The sequence below is a fragment of the Ixodes scapularis genome, unplaced genomic scaffold (genome assembly GCF_016920785.2).
Source record: "Ixodes scapularis isolate PalLabHiFi unplaced genomic scaffold, ASM1692078v2 PGA_scaffold2__306_contigs__length_199485367, whole genome shotgun sequence".
Classification (NCBI taxonomy): Eukaryota; Metazoa; Arthropoda; class Arachnida; order Ixodida; family Ixodidae; genus Ixodes; species Ixodes scapularis.
Window position 1 is genome coordinate 129,543,151 of NW_024609857.1, and position 12,065 is coordinate 129,555,215.

The window sequence follows — 12,065 nt, forward strand, 5'->3', positions numbered from 1 at the left end:
AATAACGTCAGGATAAAGCTGGCGTTGTAAAATCCGTAGGCCACTGCAAAATTATGCAAAACCCTACCTGCAATCATTGATTTTACTAAGTTGAGCGGTGGTCGCACATAGCACTAGTGGCAATTGGTATGGGGGTGCTGCAGATATCGATTGCACCACCGAGCGTAAAGGCCTCATAACAGAGAGAAAAACTAAGTCACCCATCTTCTCCACAAAAGAACCGTATATGTCGTCCACTTTTACGAGATACAAAATAAGTGAGGAGTCACGTGTTTTAACGAAATGCGGGTGGTGTGACATTGTCCCTGCCTGGTGGCCTGCAACTGGTGCTGTAATCACACATAGTCCCAACAGCCTTATGATTGCATCTTGCAGCACTAGGAACGACACCTTGTCCGCCTACAACTCTACAATTTGGGTTGCTTCACTGGTGTTGCCGCTTTCATCCTCGAGGGAACATAAGCAGTCAGATAACCAAACCGTCAGTTACCTAAGTGCAATAATGCCGTTTCGAAAGCCCCTTTGACGGCATCGACGCAGCTCGCATTAGAACTAAGAAAACATTGCGTACTTTTTTGTGTTGTTAAATTAAGAAAAAAAATGTTCTCTAATGTCGGTGATTTTAAAATTTTTATTGGAACATTTTAAATTGTTTGATTTTAATATTGTAAGAAATATTTAGGATTGTTTAAATATGATTGTGTTCCCTGTACATGCAAGGGCACCGGACCCAGTCAAGCTAGCTTCTGTTAGCTTTTTGTCCGGTGTCCTCGGCATAATGTTGCTGAAAATAAAGTTCAAAGTTCAAAGTTCAAAGTTCAAAGAACAAAGCCCTGTTCCATTCCTACTGTATTCTGGGCAAAATGCAGCTACTAATTTCATTTCCATTCCATTCAGTGCTGCCACCATTTTATTTGCATTCGATTCCAGGGTTGTGGAAGTGTGGAATCGTTCCAACTCTGGAGTGCCAACTCTACAACACTGGTGATAGTCACCAAGGCACCCAGTTCAGTGCGAATGCTGTCCTCCCAGCCCATCCAAAGCTGTTATTACTGTAACAGACTCCAGTACGACGAAGTAGTTGAATTCGGAAGCCTGTTGTGCAGATTTGTACCTTGCATTGTTTCCGGTATTTTTTATCTTGTATTTTATAATGGACAACTCTTCTTTGTTAAGAGGGTAACAAGCGTTGTAATCTCGGTATTGTTGCCAAACCTGCTGGTGTTATCATCTGTGCACTTTTAAATAAATATAGGCCACAGCCGCGGATCAGCAATGAGCACTTACACTGGGACTTAGGTGTTTCGTAAGTATTCATTTTGATTGCGCGATAATGATGTTTGTCTTCTGTTCAAAAACCAAAACAATATTCGACATGATGGATAATTTTGGACACCTGCGGCATGTGTGATCTGAGCATTTGTTCTTTTCATCTGAAGTGTGTCTCTTGCTTACTACCTATAAAGTATATGATGTTGAGGACGGAAAAGATGCTGCAACCGACTCCAAGCAATAAAAACGTTCTATTTATTTTCATGTCGTTGAGCTCGCGGCAACGAGTATGAGTAGCATTGTCATCTTTGGCGGTGCCGAGGCTGAACCGATAGACTGCCGCAGAGCTATCGCCCTCAGCTCTGCACTGTGAGGAATGGCACGATTTTGTTGAAGTGATTGCGGCTCCAGAGAGGTGTTGTTGCTGTTGACATGTACCGCAAGCAGGATGACATGCTAGAGAGCAGGAAAGAGAGCGTTCGGAAGCCGTGCATGGTAGTCGACGCCGAGGTCAAGAAATGAGGCAGCAGACGGGGGAAATCGACCCTGTTGTGCTTTCAGTCCGGCTCGATCTGTTTGAAGTGTACAGCCTCGGACTGAAAGGGGGATGCCGGCCAACTGCGGGGCCGATGCAACATCCCCTAAGATGAGGAACCGAGCTGAGAGCGAATGCCTGACGCAGCAACGATGAGGAGACCCTGGTCGGCTAGCAACATGCCTTGTGAACAGTGTGAAAATGTCAATGAATATTCGCTTGCCGAGCCGGTGGGGCAAGCAAGGTGGTCGCAGCCCATTGCTGGGAGATGCCGGCGCTAGATGCGACAGAGCAGAGGCGGTGTCAAAGGTGCTGCAGATGTGGAGACAGTGAAAGTTGAAGATGCGCCTACTGCATTTTCGTCCGAAAAGGCAGAGCCGTTGCTGTGTCCTTGGCCACGAAGAACATTCCCCTGGATAGCAGGTGCTCGGAGTCGATCATCATGTCCAGGTCACCAATTTGTAGCACTTTCGATGTTGAGAACATAAGAGATGGTGCAACAGACTCTGAATTTAACTGTGAAAACATTCTCTTTATTCTCGTACCGTCGAGCTCGTTCTGACAAGTAGCTTGCTTTTATACACTGCAGTCATTAGCATTATAGTTGATCTAAGTGTTTTGCAACACGGCAGATTGGACGAGTTGGTAAGGCATAATCACGAACCAGCGCACAGGCAGACAGTTACTCAAAATCCAAATACACAAAAATGTACTCTCGCACAGAGCTGATGTGAGTTTTTTGTGTTTGGATTTTGGGTAACTGTCTACCTGTGCGCTGGTTCGTAATATTGCAACAATGCCGTCTTTAGGCGGTGTGGAGGCTGAACCAATGGACCGCCAGAGGCCCATATCTGTATCTGTCTCATATACTGAATGCTTTTTTGCACGGCTCTGTGTTTACCTTTGTCGTCCGGATTTTTACTGCTCACTTGTTTTTTTAAATTTTATTTAGAGGATACAGGCCATTGAAGGCCCAAGTAGGAGTGGGGTACAACATATGCATTCACACACCTACAACAAACAAATGACACGACATTAAAAGGTTACAACAACTAACCAGCAAATATACAGGATATATATATTTAAAAAGGTGGGGGGGGGGGGGCGGCGGCACAGCAAGCATCAAGCAGCATGTAAATCAATCACGTGTAATAATAGATGTGAAATTAAAACTGTCATATTTAAGATTGAACATTATCAAACAAATGTGAATTGAATTCAGCTATAACTTTTATATAGACTTACTTTTCATACAATTGTGTCTAAATTTGTCAGGATACAATCTGCAAGTACGCATAAAGTAACTGGAAAGTTGAAAGAAGCAAATTAGAGATTGCAAAACCTGCTTCTCAGTAGATATTTTTTCCCCAAAGTATTTACGTGATAGTGCAACTGAAGGCTCCTTTTTCAATTTTTTATTTGAAACAAACTAAAAAAATATATGTATCTTTAAGATTTTTTTATTATTATTATGCTTGGAAAATTAAGTTACCTGTTTGTGTTCAGCTTATTCTAAACTGTTTATATGAAATGCCAGAGCGCTTGTGCTAACTTTGGCAATATAAGGTTTTTATAATTTCTGATAAAACAAACTGCCTAGTTTCTCTTTAGTGACCGTGTCGCCAAGTTGACAGCAGGACAAGTAACGGATCCCGACGTCAAACCGCAGGAATTTGAGATATATGTTTTCTTAGCGAATGCACGCCACTGTTGTTACATATTTGAATATCCTTATCGCTTGCTTGGGCTCAGCGGGTAATGCAAGTCGGCACTAGCGTGAGTATAAAGGTTGAACTGCATAAAGCGATTTAGCGAGCGACGGCGGCAGCGACGAGAGTCAGCGACGAATGACGAAGATTTCTTACTATCGCTCGTCGCGTCACTCGGTTTTTGGATTCCTAGAAAACATCGTTCCGCTTTCATGCGGCTTGCGTCGTCGCGCGAGTGACCGAGCGTCAGCGAAGCGGGTCGCCGTCGCTTTTCTCGTCGCTCGCAAAATCGTTTACATGCGGTTTATACTTCACGCTGTCAAGAATATCGACTGGAGCGTGCATAATTTCATTTCCACGGGAGCGCGTGTAAATCAAACCCTAAACCAAGACGGGGGCTGCAGCCAGCAGCTTTGAGAGCGTCATACAATGGAGTATAGTTTGACAGAAGCAAGCACACACTTCGCTAGCGCATTCCAGCCTTGAGCGCTCGAACTTCCGAAAACGAAACCAGATTTTGCCACATTTTGGCTAGCTCGAAACATTTTTTTTAAATATAAGGTGTCTTTTAGCCATAATCGAGACTAAGAGAAATGTGTATCTTCCCAAATTATATTTATGTCACCGTACTATATAAGTAATAATTGCGTAGAATCGTTAAGTTCATGTAAAATACGGTGGGGGTCACCGGACCTTTGTCTGAAACAAAAAGTCTGCTATATATACCGAGCGGGTTACTGCTGGATTTGAGTAGGAGTGTCGGGGTGGTAGTGCCTCTGTTCGTTGTTTGTTCATGTGTATGCTTGTATGTTGTTCTTGTGGTATGTGCTGTATGTGATGTATGTGTTGGTGTGTCGCCGTCTGTTCGAGCGAGTCACTTCCAGAAATGCCAAAATCATTTTTGTAGTTTTCCGCATACTCACTAGGTGGCGCAAGCAGCCGCCCAATTTTATTTTAGCTTTGTCTGTACATAGTCCATTTAGTGTGTAAGGAATCACACTACTATAGCTGCAGTCTAGTAGAAAAGTAAGCGCGTGTTTAAATGGCGCATATCGCCGGCGTTCAGTTCGTCTTCGTTCGCTGGCCGTTTCAGTAGCCGATTCGTACCAGGAAAGCCGCAAAATTCGCGTACACACGAGATATGAGTGGAAACGTCGCGTACATCTTTGCTCGCGGTAAAGAGGTGAGCGGGACGTCGGAAACGCCGGTCGGGTCGAGTCGGTGTCGGAGCGATCCGTCGTCGCTCACGGCAAACGGGCTTTTTCAATAAAGTTCATGTCTGTGGTCGCGGAAAGTTCCTCCTGTGGAAATTACCCGGTGTCGGTGACAATGCAACCGGCACGAGGCCTCGGCGATCGGCTGAACCGCCATGCGAACGGGACCTGCTCGATGGGGAAACACGCTGCTGGATGCAGTCGATGGTCGCTCCCACTGTCGCGTAATCGCCGTAATGGATACGGCGTCGGCGCTTGGGGGCAAATGCCTGCGGTAGTTTAGCGCGTATGGACGATTACGAACGAACACGTGCAAACTACGCTTTCGCTGCGGCGAAAAGCCGTGTAAAGCGCTGGGCCTCGCTTGTAGAACCCGTCTTACGTCAAACGGCCGCCATTGTAAAAAAACACTCCTAGACGTGTGACCGCAGCACGAAGTACACGTTCAAAGATGTTCATTTTACACGAGACCTCGGGTGCAAACGAAATACACCGAACCTCGCGTGTAAAAAGAACACCATTTGGGGAGTCCGCCCTGGGACAACGGTTTACACGTCCAGGGGTGTACTTTTTCGCTGTGTGCTCGGTTCGCAAAATGGCGGCGGCCAGAGAACCCTTTCTGCAAAGGTCTATACAGGAATTCTAAAGCATGGAACACATGGGCGGTGAAAGTGGGCGGAGGCTCACTCTGTGATGTCATAGCACGCTCGATCCTTCATTTTTCGCTTGGGGGCTCGGTGCTCGGCGCTGCCTCTGGTCATAACCTCCTCTATACTGACAAAGCCAGACACTTCGACGACGGAGCAATGCAGTGCTCGGTTACAGATTTCGTGCACGAGGATCTGGTAGCACATAGCATCAGAACCATTTCTCGGAAAACCTGGACGCCGGCGCACAGCTTTTGCAGCGGCGAGGACCCGAAACACACTTGTCAGCACGGGAGAAGTATGTTTCGACGTCTGGCCGCAGCGGGGCGCCAGACACGTGACTGTCCTCTCATCCGTTGTCTGCCGCTCCACCTTTCCCATTTCGGCGGCCGCTTCTCGAGGCGATCTGTGAGGCATTGTCAGTATATAGACAGTTTGCGGCAGCGGTGCATGGGCGCCGTAACCTACCTTTAGTTTTTGTTCCATCTTATTTTCGTCACCACAGGCACCGCAAGACAGTTTATTGCCATTTTAGATCGGACTGTGTATTTCTTCCCAGCATTGGCCCTTGTGGAGGTTCGTTAAAGCCCGCTTGAGTGGCTTGGTGTCTCTAAGACAGGATAAGGTCGGCTATGGTGGCTGTAATCTGGCGCCTGTGTTGAGCGTCTAAAGGAGGCTATGCTCTGGCTTGCTCGGCGCCGGCATGGCTGGCACTGGTGCGCTCTCCGGACGCTGCGGCAGCACGGCGGGCCCTTGGCGCTCTATGCCCTGTGTCGGTTTAGCGCGTGATCTTTGAGTCGCGGTTCCTGCGAAGTGAGTTCGGGATGTGCTCTGATTGAGACCTGTGGCCCGGCCCGGCCCGCTCGTTCGCAATTTTAGCATTTCTTGACCTGTTTGCATTCTTATAGCAACCTATGACGTGGACATCCGTTCTACATAACTTAGCTTGTTTTTAGCAAACGTTTCTGCGTTACTGATAACCATACCCTACCCTTTGCCGGTGGTTCTGGGCATGCACCGCATCGTTATCGGGTATCATTAACGAATCGCATAACCGCGATGTAATTAAAGGCTCCAATTAGCGGGTTTCAGCGCACCGTGCGCTACAAATTACGGGCGCTGCGGGTGCGTGCTCAAATAGTCGAGAGTTGTAGTATCGCGTATAAAACCAAACGCAAGCCCCCTACGTTAGCGTTAACGCTGCGTCCTCCACACTGCGCATGAGCCATACGCACGTACTGCAGCGAGCTATGCGTACGTACGCTCGCTATTGCTTTTTGCAAGCGTACGTAGCGGTCCCCTGCGTGCCATTCTCGTTGCTCTCGTCGCGCACGGGAAAGCGCGAGACTACTCCAGTTTGGAAAATGGCGGCGGTGAGGCAAACCAATGGAAGTGCTATACGCGCGTTGCACGGGTTCGCTTCACCATTGAAGATGACCTCAAACTTGTGGAAAAGAGAGAAAGAAGAAGGGAACGAGTGCGAGGCTTGTGGCGGGCGAGGACACGCGGAGTTCGGAGCTGGACACAGACGAAAAAGCCGGTGCCGAGTAAGGCCGCCAACTGAAGACCCGGACCACTGACAGCCTCGGCCCTCCTCTTTATCGGACTCTGAACTTAAGTACACATAAAACCTTCTCCCAATGGTAGCGCTTCTCCGTGTGACTTCCTCGGAGCGAGTGGAACTCGGCCTGATCGGGGCGGCATTGACAGGCGACCCACAACCTCCTCAGAAGAAATCAACGTGACGAATCCTTTCGAGCGTCCCCAAAGATGGGCGTCGGTAGCCAAGAACGTTGGCGACGCCGTCGAACCTCCAAAGAATGTTTACCGTGTGGTCTGTACGCGAGCGGTGCGATCTATTGCTTGCATACTTCCAAGCAAATGACGAGGCCAACATAAGATAGTAGGGATCCCACAACACACTGGAGCGAACCATCGATCGAACCGCTCGTTGCACAGCCCTAAAAAAAAAAAAAAAAAAAAAAAAAAGGCAAAACACGTTTACAACAGCCAACTCGAAAGAGATTCACGCACTTCGTAGCAAAGCGAGGAGGTTCGCGGTGTTAAATTCGCTTGACCGAATACCCGCCTTGGATTGTTTGAGGGAGTTCGCAGGAGCACATCTAGATGGCGCCGCAAGTCTTTACCTATCGTTACGAATGCGTTTGCCTTTCGCTATACTAAAAGTACGCGTTCAACGCGCTCCGTAACGTTACGTCGGCAGCTAGCGTGCGTTGTACGTACTACTGACGCAAGGGCCTTTACGCTATTCTCAATCTCTCTAATGTTTCAAAGCGACGCGTACCAGCTCCCGTTGGCAGCTCGACGATGAGAAACACGCCAAACTAAAACTTATTTATTAAAATACGAGTCATATGCTGAAAGCGATATGTTTTTAGTGGGCCGTGCGCTTTTGAGATAATGCGATCTTAGTCGAGCCCCTTCAATACCTATGTTAATCAAAGCGATGCAGTTGAATTTTCAAGTAGCAGTACATTGCGTAGATGGCCACATTGTAATGGAAACCCACAAATGCGCTACTCATTGTATTACTAGTGGAAGACGCCAACACTAGTTTACGCCGCAGAGGAGAGCAATGCTTCTTTGCAGCGAGATACTCCATGGACAATTTGAATGGTTTCATTAAGTCGAAACAATGCGACGCGCATGCAGTGCTCAATATTTTGACTAGCAAGTGGCACTTCTCCTGAACGAGATTCTCACAAGAGTTAACGATATTGCAGCCATTACAGTGAGAATTCGGGCATCTCCAGCTTTTTTTGAGCGATATTTCCCGGTAACATAAATTTCACAAAAAAGTGACTTGATGCTAAACAGGGTGTGAATTGTGCTCTTATGCTGCTGAATGGAAAAAAGGTGTTTAAAATAGAATCAGAAACGAGGATGAGCTTTTATCCCATGGACAGCACGCACAGACCATCTGTGGTGTCACAATGAAACGTGCCGTCAAAGATGATTCCGTTTCGCCATACAGTTGCACAACATTGTAACGAAACTCGTGCCCGAGCTCTTTTTTTTTTTTTTTTTTTTCTCAAGAAATTTGAAATGTTCTTTTTTTTGAGTCGGCAAGGCGGGGGAGGCAGTTGGCAAGTTGTAGTGCCGTCATCGCGATCTATATGCGGTGACCAGAATCTCGAAACCCTTCTTTGTTTCTATACATTGTACAATATGTTGTAATAGTGAATAGTGAATATAGCATTTGACCCTAAAATGCCATATTCACTATTTCTGCATCACTAAATGTCTTGCGTATCTCTATATTTACCGTTTGCTATTGCCTTACCCCCCCTACCGAACAGGACAGGACAGTACAGGCAACGTTGAGTACAGGACAGGACAGGACAGGACAGGACAGAACAGAACAGAACAGAACAGAACAGAACAGAACAGAACAGAACAGAACAGAACAGAGCAGAACAGAACAGAACAGGACAAGACAAGACAAGACAAGACAGGACAGGACAGGACAGGACAGGACAGGACAGGACGGGACGGGACGGGACAGGACGAGGCGTGTGAATTAATAAAAAGCAAACAACCAAATAAAGACAATTTTAGCGATAGTTTGACGAGTGACTGTGCTTAATGAGCCGCGTACGCTCTTAAGATAATTAAAACAAATAAAAATTCAATGGAGGTGCGGGGTATCGATCCCCGTACCTCTCGCATGCTAAGCGAGCGCTCTACCATCTGAGCTACACCCCCCTACAAGAGTGCCGCAAGCGAAGGCAGCAGAAGAAAGTGATAGAGTCAGTGCAAGAGTCGTCCTCGCCTGGCTGGCCGCAAACTAGATCAGAGCAGGGAGGAAACGCAAGACCATTTGAAAACCAATTTTTCATAACCGGTGTGTTTTTTTCCTTCAGCCGCACCTTGAAGCTGGAAGTGATTAAAACCGGGGCACCAATTGGAAGTGACGAAACGAGCCTTTCGGTATAATTTTCCGAGAGTGCCGAGCAGTAGGGTATGAGTGTTACCTGGGAATCGGTAAACTACTCTGAAAGCCTTAATGTTCGCGAGTCCCTAATTTTCGCGAATAAAAAAAATTTACGACCTTCTGTTGTCCTGTGACATGCCTTGCGCCTTTACTATTCGCGAAATTTAATGGCCACGACTAAAGTTACGCTCGTTACTATGAACACCTCTATTCGCTGCCCCCCCCCCCCTCCCCCCCCGCCCCTCTATAATCTGAGTCAGCCAATATAAAGACACAAACATGCATGTGTTTGTCCAGTTTTTGTACCCGAAATTTTGCGTTTGCGTTTGCGTTAGAGTTGAGTGCTCCACGCTGCATATGCGCATCGTTGACATGCGCCAATCCCAAACCGCAATTTTGGGCTCTGCTCACGTGCAATGTGAAACATGCAACGCTAACGCAAACACGAAGTGTTTGCGTTTGCTCGTATACGCAATAATAAAACCGATTCTGCTTCACCAGTATTTCAACGCCAAGGAAACGTACTGCAGTCAGGAGACTTGCAAGCGGGTAGGCACTACCTGGAACTCGAAAGGCCGAGATTGGCAAAACAGCGGCGGGTAAAGTTTAATGAAAATGTTTTGTAAATAAAACAACAACGGACTCCATATTTTAGTATTTCGGGACATTTAGTCCGGAAGGATTGTGGCGAGTTTGGAAGTTTTGTTGATTGCCAAAAGTCACGACTTTGTTATCTCCATGAACTTAAGTTGCTGACATTTTACGTAAATGTTTTGACTACCTAAAAAATTTAGAATATTTTCATTTTATAACCTGTTAATTAAGAATGCTGCAAACGGCACCATTGATGATAATTTGCCACCTTTGGATTGCCATAGTTGTTGGCGCGTTTAAAATTATATCATAACCGAGAAATGATATTAGAGTTTGAAAAAAACTATTTATATAAATATTCTAATTGTATTAATATTAATACAAGTTGCCGTAATGTAGGCTCCCAAAAACGCCACAATCACAAAATACGACATTTAACTATAAGTCTTTGCAGCAGGGTCTCATTTTGATTTTTTCTTAGCTCATGAAAAATTCTGACATCGTTACTAAGATAGACTCAAATACTTGATGGAATATAAAATACTATGCGCCACGCATTGCCTCAAAAAGACATAACCTTCTGCTCTCTGACTCGGATTTTGTGTTTGAGTTTTTGTAGTGAGAACAGTGTTTCTTACTTTAAACGCCTTGTGTCGTCGTCTTCTTACCTTGTCCTGGTCTTTCGGCGCTTGTCTTTTTTTCCATTATGAACCAACTGGCCCAACTCACCATTTTCTTACTTTAAACGTTTTGTGAACATATTCTAACCTTATCACCCATGGCGATATTTTGTAAAATTTTGATTGATTATATTGTTCTTGTACGGGGACTAATGCTACAGCAATTAATCACCTAAATGCCCAAAACCCGTTAAAGGGCCCGCAGGTCATTATTTCACGTGACCTTTATCCAAGTAAACTGAAGGCTTCAAGAACACACAAATAGAAGCGCAAATTGTTTTCAACAAATACAATATTTTGCGTCTTTAAGGGGTCACCGAACTCTTCACAACATTTATTAACTTCCTGTATCTTACATGCATGTCACAAAAGAAAGCTTCCGCGAACAATTTCTTTAGCATAATGATTACGCTGTGAGTCCCACCTTGAGAGGAGAAAAATCGAAATGAAAACCTATACCGAGAAATTAAATCCAAAATAGAAGTTACTTTCGGTTTCGTTCCTGAATTGAAACGTGCCCCCCGCGTAAATATTACGCTAAGCACCGGTTTTGTTTTCAGAATAAAGAGGGACCTGCGCGCATAACACTACAACTTCCTCGAGTAAGCGGGGATAATTTGTTTCGGTCAGTGAAGCCAGCGCACTAGACAGGGCCAGCAACTGGTATGCGAGCACGCATCTCTGACCCTCACTATGACCGCCATTTTGAAAAACGAGTGGCGCCACCTATAGGCAGTTGGAGTCGCGAATAGAGGACGCTCTGCCCTCACTTAGCTAAGCTTCGCATTCAAGTGGTGGTGCGTCAATTGTTCCCCACCACACGGGTGGTGGCGAGTCACTTCCTCAAAAATAATATTTAGCCTAATTATCACGAACGTTAACTCTTCCTAAACTGCACATAACAAAAAAAAAAAAAAAATGTATTACACCGACCTATTTTCTGTGTAAGGTAGTTTTCCTAGGAGTCGACGTTCCATAAAACACTGTTTGCAATATTTAGGGTTAACGATTCAATTCAGTGAGGTAAACACAGCAAAGTCCATGACCGAACAAAGCATCAATTCCAAACGCAAAAAAAATACTGCTTGCTCATATGCGATCGCAAGAAACATACGCATATATAAGGAAAGGGGAGCGGGTGGGGGAGAAGGGGGTGGAACGGGCTGGGCTGGGTTGGGCTGGGCTGGGCTGGGCTGGGCCGGGGCGGGGAGGGGCGGCGCGGGACAAGAGAGGACGAGACGGGGCGGGGCGGGGCGGGACGGGACGGGTGAATTAATAAAAATAACAAACGACCAAATAAAGACAGATTTGGCACACTGACGAATTACTGTCTGTGCTCATTCAGCCGCGTACTCTCTGAAGAGAATAGAACAAAGAAAAAGTCATTGGAGGTGCGGGGTATCGATCCCCGTACCTCTCGCATGCTAAGCGAGCGCTCTACCATCTGAGCTACACCCCC

The 12,065-nt window shown here is 46.2% G+C and overlaps 2 non-coding genes across 2 annotated transcripts; both read right to left on the reverse strand.

Moving 5' to 3' along the window:
- Positions 1-9,030: 9,030 nt before the first annotated feature.
- Trnaa-agc lies at positions 9,031-9,103 on the reverse strand. The gene has a single exon. It is a non-coding gene; the product is annotated as a tRNA-Ala (tRNA).
- A 2,889-nt stretch (positions 9,104-11,992) lies between these two features.
- Positions 11,993-12,065, reverse strand: Trnaa-agc. Its single transcript has one exon. It is a non-coding gene; the product is annotated as a tRNA-Ala (tRNA).